At 41.3% G+C, this 8,367-nt stretch overlaps 1 pseudogene; it reads left to right on the top strand.

Moving 5' to 3' along the window:
- Positions 1–1,146: 1,146 nt before the first annotated feature.
- Positions 1,147–8,367, top strand: part of LOC123033507 — a 20,910-nt pseudogene continuing 13,689 nt past the window's right edge.

The raw sequence follows: 8,367 nt of genomic DNA, 5'->3' as shown, positions 1-8,367 counted from the left end.
ATCTGCAATGGTTTTTGCAGACCAATCTGTCCTGTTCATAGTCTGAGAGGGCAGGAGGTCTGTGAGGATAAAGATAAAGTGCCTGGATGAGAAGACTTTACAGTGATGTAATGTAAACATTCAGAAGAAAAATTAATAATACTGCTTCGAAATGAAAGTGGTATTATGAATAAAATGATTGAAATTAAAAAAGAGAAATTACTCCCCATAAAGGCAAGGAGTGCATACAACATTCATACACTAGCCAGTGATCCTATCCTGCCACATTCATATAAAACTATTTTGTCTTTTAGTTGTTTTTTTGCTCCCTTCATCATGCACTATTCACCACTCTGAAACTGTGTAAACAGATTTTGGAGGGGTTATACCAAACTTGCAAAAAAAATGTGAAAGAAAATAATGTTTGGATTTTGCCTTCTTTGGGCAAAAGGGGAGTGTGCAAAGCAGATTAGGGGGAAACAAAGGGAAATGGGGGAGACAAAGGGAAACCGTTAATGCAGAAACCTCTGTAGCAACAGACCTTTAAAAAGACAGAAGAGTTGCCACCATCCTGATATACTGCTCTAGTTTGAGGGGCACTATCAACTGAAACCATTGTCTAACTATACGTGAACACGTTTTGCTATCTTCTCATCCAACTGTTGGTTCCCGGAAGGGCAGATTGGAGCTTTTCACCAACCTTCCCACACCCATCATGACACTGCCCAGCCCAGGAAGCATTTTCTTGCTCCTTTTGGAAAATCCAGGGGTGTAGAAGACACTGGCATTTACGAAAGCAAAGGTTTTTCCTCCACCACCACCTCCTCCTCTTAACTATTTACGAATTTCAGCAAGGATTGTTTTCCTTTTGCGTCAGTGAACCAGCTAAATTTCAGATGGCTCATACCTTTTTTGCTTAAATGATTAAGAAATCTTTCCAGCTTTGGATACTTGCACTTTCAGGGGTCACCAAATGTACCTTCCTCTCAACTGTTCTTACTCCTGGTTTCCCCCTAGCTGCACCCCTTTCTGAGAAGCATCACATTTAACAACAGTGCTGGGGAAAAGGTTTCCTTTGACCAAAACAGGAAAATCTTGGATTCACTTGACCTTATCAACTGGATCACATTCCCAAACACATCCTTTCAGAAACGTAAAATACGAAAGATGGACCCCACGGCTGCTGGGGACCACGTGCTCACTATTGAGGAAGATGCCCTTGTATGGCCTAGCAGATTTAATCAGGTAGGATCCTTTCACACTATGGGATGTATCTTGAAGCCACTGAAAATGGCTAACTCTTCAGACCATATGTTCTCTCTATGTTGTGCTACATGATTCAGCTCTATGGATTTCAGGCTCATTTTATCTGCTTGTAAAGGCTCATTTAAATACAGTTGGCTGCTATAGTGTCAGACCTACACATCAATGGTTAGAATCTTTGCTTCTCTCTTGTCTTCTCTTGTCTTCTCTTGTCTTCTCTAGTCTACTTTTGTCCCTGACCCTGGCCTTCGCCTTTGTCTTCTGCTTTTTTTTTTTTTTTGAGTGTACCTTTAAATGTGAATTCAATTTAGATGTAAATCAAAAAGTAGATTAAAAGAAGGGAACATCTTTCTTTCACTTGCATTCTACAGTTAGCATGCCTAATTTCATAATTGCAAATCAACATGTCCAGAGATGTTAGTAACTGGACAGCATACAAATTTTATAAATAAATAAATATGAACACAAAATGCATATTCTGTAAAATTCATATATCTGTGAAATTTGCTGTGGAGTTCTCTGACAGAAAAAAACACATGAAAGGAATATCTTAAAGAAGGTGCACACAAACATATATATATATTTATGGAAACACTTCAAACTCATTAGGAAAATTCCTGTATTAGTAGAGCTAGCACACAAAAATGTGTTTGAGAAATGTAAAGGGAACTGAAAGCAGCTTTGCATAAGTGTGTTTAAAACTTTTTCAAACAAGAGGGTCAATTAAAATGGCACCTTGGGTGATAATGTCAAAATTGGGGAAAAGTGCAGCTTAACAGTGGAGAAATATTAAGGTTGGAGAATCAAATGAAGATTAATTGCATCATCTCTAGTATCATCATGAAGAATATTGTAGGGAAACTTCAAAGGAATGTGCAGTGATATGCGATAAGATGCTATTGTTTTCCCAAGACAACCCAAGATTCTTGGAGTGAAGTGTAAAAATGAAACGTGCAAATCATATTTGGCCCCAGGTACTAAGCACTCCACAGAATATGGCTCATCAACACATTACTTTTTGACTTAATACTATGGAAAGAGGGGATGCAAAGTGATTTTTAATGTTACACTGAGTTCTTCCATATGAGCTCCTACTGATAGAAAAACTATCTGCCTCTGTTCACTTAAAAGGTATTGACCATTCTAGCAGCAAGAAACATAACACATCTTGCCTCTCTTTTGTTTATGAACAGGCTCAACCAATTTCTCTTTGCAATGCCATTTGCCCTCCAGGATTTAGCAAAAAGACAAAAGAAGGGCAACCCTTCTGCTGTTATGATTGTCATCCATGCCCAGAAGGAAAGATCGCAAATGATGAGGGTAGGAGCCTCTGTAAATTGATTTTGACTAAATTGGATGCTTCTATTGGTTAGGACTTTTGCAGAAATTCCTTGGCATGCATTTAAACAGGTGTATTCATTGAACATGTTATTTTCACTTTTGGGAGAAAGCCAGAAAAGGATGAGCAAATAGGTTCTGACATGTGTACTGAGATGTGGGTGCTGTTCCACACAACATATTGCAGGAAAAACAGGAGGAGGCAAATGAGATTATGCAACATGGCCAAGAGTGACTCTGTGTGTATATGGGGGTGGGTGCCATATGACAAAGGTATCCAGCAGTCCAGTAGCCCTCATCCATGGGACTGTCTTCCTGAAACTTACAGATTTACTGAGCTCAAGATCAACTTCTAAGAAACGAAAATCGTCTTTAATTTTGCAGATATGGATGACTGTATTCGATGTCCAAAAGATCAGTATCCAAACCAAGAGAAGGATTCCTGTCTTCCAAAATTTATTAGCTTCCTAACATATGAAGAACCTTTGGGGACCGCTTTGGCTGTTTGCGCTTTGACTTTTTCTTTCATCACAGCATTGGTTTTGGGCCTCTTCATTAAGCACAAGGACACTCCCCTGGTCAAAGCCAACAACCAGAACCTCACCTACACTCTCCTTGTTTTCCTTCTGCTCTCCTTCCTGGTTGCTTTGCTATTTATTGGCAAGCCAAACAAGTTATCTTGCCTTCTTCGACAAAGTGCTTTTGGGCTCACATTTTCAGTGGCTGTGTCTTGTGTTTTAGCAAAGACCATCATTGTGGTTATCGCCTTCATGGCCACCATGCCTGGATCCAGAGTGAGGAAATGGGTAGGCCAGAAACTGGCAGCATTCCTAGTTTTCTCTGGTTTCTTTATTCAAGCCTGCATCTGCACTGTGTGGCTGGCAATATTTCCCCCATTTCCAAACTTGAATACAGATGCAACGGAGAGGGAAATGGTCCTGGAATGTAATGAAGGGTCAGTTGCCATGTTTTCTTGTGTCCTGGGCTTTTTAGGCTTCCTGGCTCTTGTCAGCTTCACAGTGGCTTTCCTAGCCAGACGTTTACCAGACACATTCAATGAAGCCAAGTTCATCACCTTCAGCATGCTGGCATTTTGCAGTGTCTGGCTGTCCTTTGTGCCTTCTTACATGAGCACAAAAGGAAAATACATGGTGGCTGTGGAGGTCTTCTCCATCCTGGCCTCTAACACTGGGCTCCTGGTTTGCATCTTTTTTCCCAAATGCTATATCATTGTGGTGAGGCCGGAATCGAACAACAGGAAGAATCTAGGAAGAAGAACCAAGTAGAGGTTCTCCAATCTGCATGGCCCTGATCTAAACATGCCTATCAATTTCTCATATTGAAACAAATAGATTAGTTTTCCTTTGCATTCTTTCTGAGGAAATGGCAGGTGGAAGTTTGTTAGTTACAGGGTACTTATTTCATTGGAGGCTCAATCACATGTAAGGATGATTATGATGATGAATTAAAAAAAAAAAAAACAAAGTGTGCCTCATATTTCCCTAAACTCCTTTGAGTAATGGAAAACTTTTATTTGGTGTCAGTTTCATCAGTATCTGATTAATTTCATGCCTTTATTTATATCTATGTGTGTATGTTATATTGGACAAGATGGACTTTTGTTCTGATCCAACTTGGCTTCTTTTCTCCTTGTATGGGAGAGTGGCTATAATAATTCAGTCCCAGTTGACTGTTGGGAACAAGGATGAACATTTAGAAATTGCATCACTAGTCCCCCACTTCCCCCATAAAACATGTGCAGATTCACATACTTTCAAGAATTGCAGATTGCAGAAAAATAGTCAGTTAAGTGCAAAATGGGGTGTGTTTGAGAATGTGTGAGTGACTGAGGAAGTGAGTGAGTGAGTGAGTGAGTGAGGTAAATTATGTCAGTGCTCTGGTCAGCTTGGGCTTTCTTATCTTTTTCAGGTCAATTATGGTGCCTCACGTTTGGTGAATGACAAAGTTAAGTTACTTTCATTCACCATATGTTCACAAAGATAGACCTTCAGTAGAAGGTTAGATTAGAAGTCAGCCTTCTGCATTTGTCATCAGTGGTGAGATTTGTCTTATACTATACCTGAGAATGATACCTCCTGGAGTAGAATGTGAAAATTCACACAGGATAAGGGGTAAAGTCTTTATTATGACTTCTCAAATGGAGTTTACAATACTTCTTTTTGAAAGAGACTGGAGCATTGATTTCTTCATGGTGATGCATCCTTTGTCATTCACTCAAGGGACGTCTTCAGCTCAGAAGAATCCTTGGGATGAGAAATCTCTGTTTTGACCAGGGAGAGCTCATCATATCTATCGAAGTGTGTTAACCTCTGTGTTTTAGCTCTTTGCTTACATGGCTTCACATCATAGAAGTGAGGGGCATCATGGAATCATAGAATTCAGGAATTGGAAGGGGCCATGAAGTCCATCGAGTCCCACCCCCTGCTGTTGCAGGAAAATGACTGAATCTATCACTCCAATCTGGTGGGAAGGGGATGAGGAAGGTACCAGACAATGGAGCAGCATCAGCTTGACATAGACTTATAAAGAAGCCTTAGCCAGAATTATATACAGAAAGATTTTGCGGGGAAGGAGAGGACAGAAGGCTTCCCTTCTCTCTGTTCTCTTCCCACCCTACAAAAGATGTCCATAATACTCTGATTTTAAGCATTGGTGCAGGGTTCAGAATGTCAGGCAAAAACAATGGTCAGTTCAAATTTGGCATGACTTTCTTTTTAGCTTTTTCTGGCCTTTTGACACCTTTTTGGGTGATTGCTCTGGTGTGTGAGTTGGATACTACTGGTTGGAGGGTTGTTTCCTGGTGTGCAACTCATGACTGAGAGCCAGTGACCAGACCTCTTCAGCACGAGGCTGCCATTTAATGTAGATGGACATGTAGAAGGAAGGGGATGTTTTCAGGCAATTTACACTGCTATCAATTTCAGAACAGCAACCATCATCTTACCCTTCTCATTTCACTTTTGCTTTCTTTCCTTTGGACTTTGCTGTTCATTGGGCAGCTGAGAAGATAACTGTTTTCCTTCAACAAGGAACTTTGGTATAATTTTCTCAGTGGCTGTTCCTTATGTTCTTGCCAAAACCATCATTGTGGTTGTAGCTCTTGTGGCCACCAGGCCTGCGTCATGAATGAGGAAGGGGCTGGGGAAAATTTGGCACCCCCTATTGTTTCTTCTTGTGTTCTTACTCAAGATACTATTTGGCTGGCCATTGCTCCCCCTTTTGAAGATTTTGACATGCATTCAGTGGATAAGGAAATAGTGCTGGAGTGTAGTGAAGGAGCAGCCAACATGTTCTATTGTGCCTTTAGTTTTATGGGATTATAGCAAGTTTCTCTGTGGTCTGGAACCTTCTGGATAGTGTTAATGAAGCCAAGGTTACTGTTTTCAACATGTTGGTGTTTTGCAGTGCCAGGAAGTCCTTTGTTCCAAAGTACCTGAGCACAAAATGGAAATATATGTTTCCTGTGGAGATCTTCCCCATCCTGGCCTCCAGTGCTAGTTTACTGGTTTGTATCTTTCCCCAAAATGCTACATCATGTTTTTCAAGTTTGAGCCAAACAATAGGGAACACTTATGAAGGAAGTATAATTAAAAATTGGAGTTATTTATGAATGTGATCTAGTGAAAAATATGCACCCATATAAATAGAATGAAAATTCAATCAATTGTAATTGGCTAGTTAATTGTTTTTAATGCCTTTTTATCATGATTTAACATAGCAACATCTTCAAGCAGAACATACTTTAACTCATCCAAAGAGTATTGGATTACACTGTTTTCTGTGAATCTCAGAAAATTCCACCACTGAACAGTGGGAAGCAAAGTCCAGGCAGATGCAAGACATTGTATTGTACAAGTCAATAGAAAGTATTCTGCTGTGGATATGTCTAAGTTTTCCTAAGATTTCCAGCGTGCTGCAAACCCCAGGAAAACTTCAGTGTTCCCCTGATCACGCAATGGAAGATGAAATAGAAGCAGTGAGATATTTCTTTGCTGCCTTCACTGTCTTCCAGTATTCTTGAGTTTAAGCGCTTACGAAGGCTTCACTGAACCCAATCGGGGTTTATACCCATCTCCACTAAGCCATCTCCTATATTGCTTCATTGCTCCATTTTCATGGAGCTGCAAATACATTCTATAGAGAGTATGCTCAAGAGCAATTGTGTCAAGAAACCAGGTTCTGCATGGATTCTAGATATTGACAGAATGTCTGGTCATATCAAATGGAAATATCCACAGCCTTCTGCAACCCCTCTGCATATCATATGTGCCTCTGCAAAGACTATCAAGATGGGCAGTGTAGCCTCCCATGCCATACATACTGGATGGAGGCTCTACATTGACCTGTAGGACTCTTTGCAGTAGCATTGTACACTTTCCATATGACTACACCTTCACATTTCCCAGTTGACCGACCACCCCACATATTGCTGTGAGGTGGGTGGAAAGAGAAGGAGCTGCAGTGAGGACACTCACAGCATGGCCTGGCATGAAGGAGGGGATGCGTGGTAGGCCAGTGTCCACACATGATGAAGTTGGCATAGGTTTAGAAGTCATGGTTGAAGGGGCCAGTGTGGGGCAGCAAATCATGCTGTTTGCAGCCATGGTGGGGATAGTTGGGGGCAGGACAGAAGCTTACACAGAAGCCTCCAGACAGAAGACTCCAGAGCAGAGACACCCTATTGGGACCATGCTGCTCCCAGTGATGCTTTGGAGGACCATCAGCAAGAGAGGGGTAGGGGAAGAGACAGATGTGTGTGATGTGAATAAGCAGTGCCACAGATTGGTGCAGACAGGTCAAGCTAGTAGCAACCACAAGAACTTATGAAATTTCACTCAGGTCTTAATTGTTTTGTTTTCTGCATTTGGAAAAAGTTAGAAAATGCCCTGACAATGAATGTACAGAAAGTTCTCACATATTCTGTCCTCATTGCAACATTAACCAGCACTTTAAGGATGCTTCATATTGCCTAATATGTGTGCTTAGGCTTCTTCTTGTTGTTAGTTGCGAAGTCATGTCCGACCCATCACAACCCCATGGACAACATTCCTCCAGGCCTTCCTGTCCTTTGCTGTCCCCCAGAGTCCACTTAAGCTCACACCAACTGCTTCATTGACTCCATCTAGCCACCTCATTCTCTGCCGTCCCCTTCTTCTTTTGCCGTCAATTGTTCCCAGAATTAGGCCCTTCTCCATTGAGTCCTTCCATTTCATTAGGTGGTCAAAGTATCTGAGTTTCATCTTCATTATCTGGCCTTCTAAATAGCAGTCAGGGATGATCTTCTCCAGAACTGACTGGTTGGATCCCTTTGCAGTCCAAGGGACTCTCAGAAGTCTTCTCCAGCACCACAATTCAAAGGTTTCAATTCTTTGGCACTTCCTTTATGGTCCAACTTTCACAGCCATACATTGCAACTGAGAAAACCTTAGCCTTGACTATACGCACTTTTGTTGGCAGGGTGATGTCTCTGCTTTTTAGTATGCTGTCCAAATTTGCCATAGCTTTCCTCCCAAGAACCAAGCGTTTTTTAATTTCTTGGCTGCAGTCACCATCTGCCGTGATCTTGGAGCCAGAAAAATAAAATCTGTCACTTCCTCCATTTCTTCCCCATCTATTTGTGAGGATGTGATAGGACCTAATGCCATGATCTTGGTTTTCTTAATGTTGAGTTTCAAGCCAACTTTGGCACTCTCCTCCTTCACCTGCATCAAGGGGCTCTTTAGTTCCTCTTCACTTTCTGCCATGACAGTGGTATCATCTGCATAT

This window comes from Varanus komodoensis, unplaced genomic scaffold (genome assembly GCF_004798865.1).
Source record: "Varanus komodoensis strain SLA01 unplaced genomic scaffold, ASM479886v1 scaffold626, whole genome shotgun sequence".
In the NCBI taxonomy this organism is placed as follows: Eukaryota; Metazoa; Chordata; class Lepidosauria; order Squamata; family Varanidae; genus Varanus; species Varanus komodoensis.
Note: the sequence above shows the minus strand (reverse complement) of the source record. Positions and strands in the feature narration are given on the sequence as shown.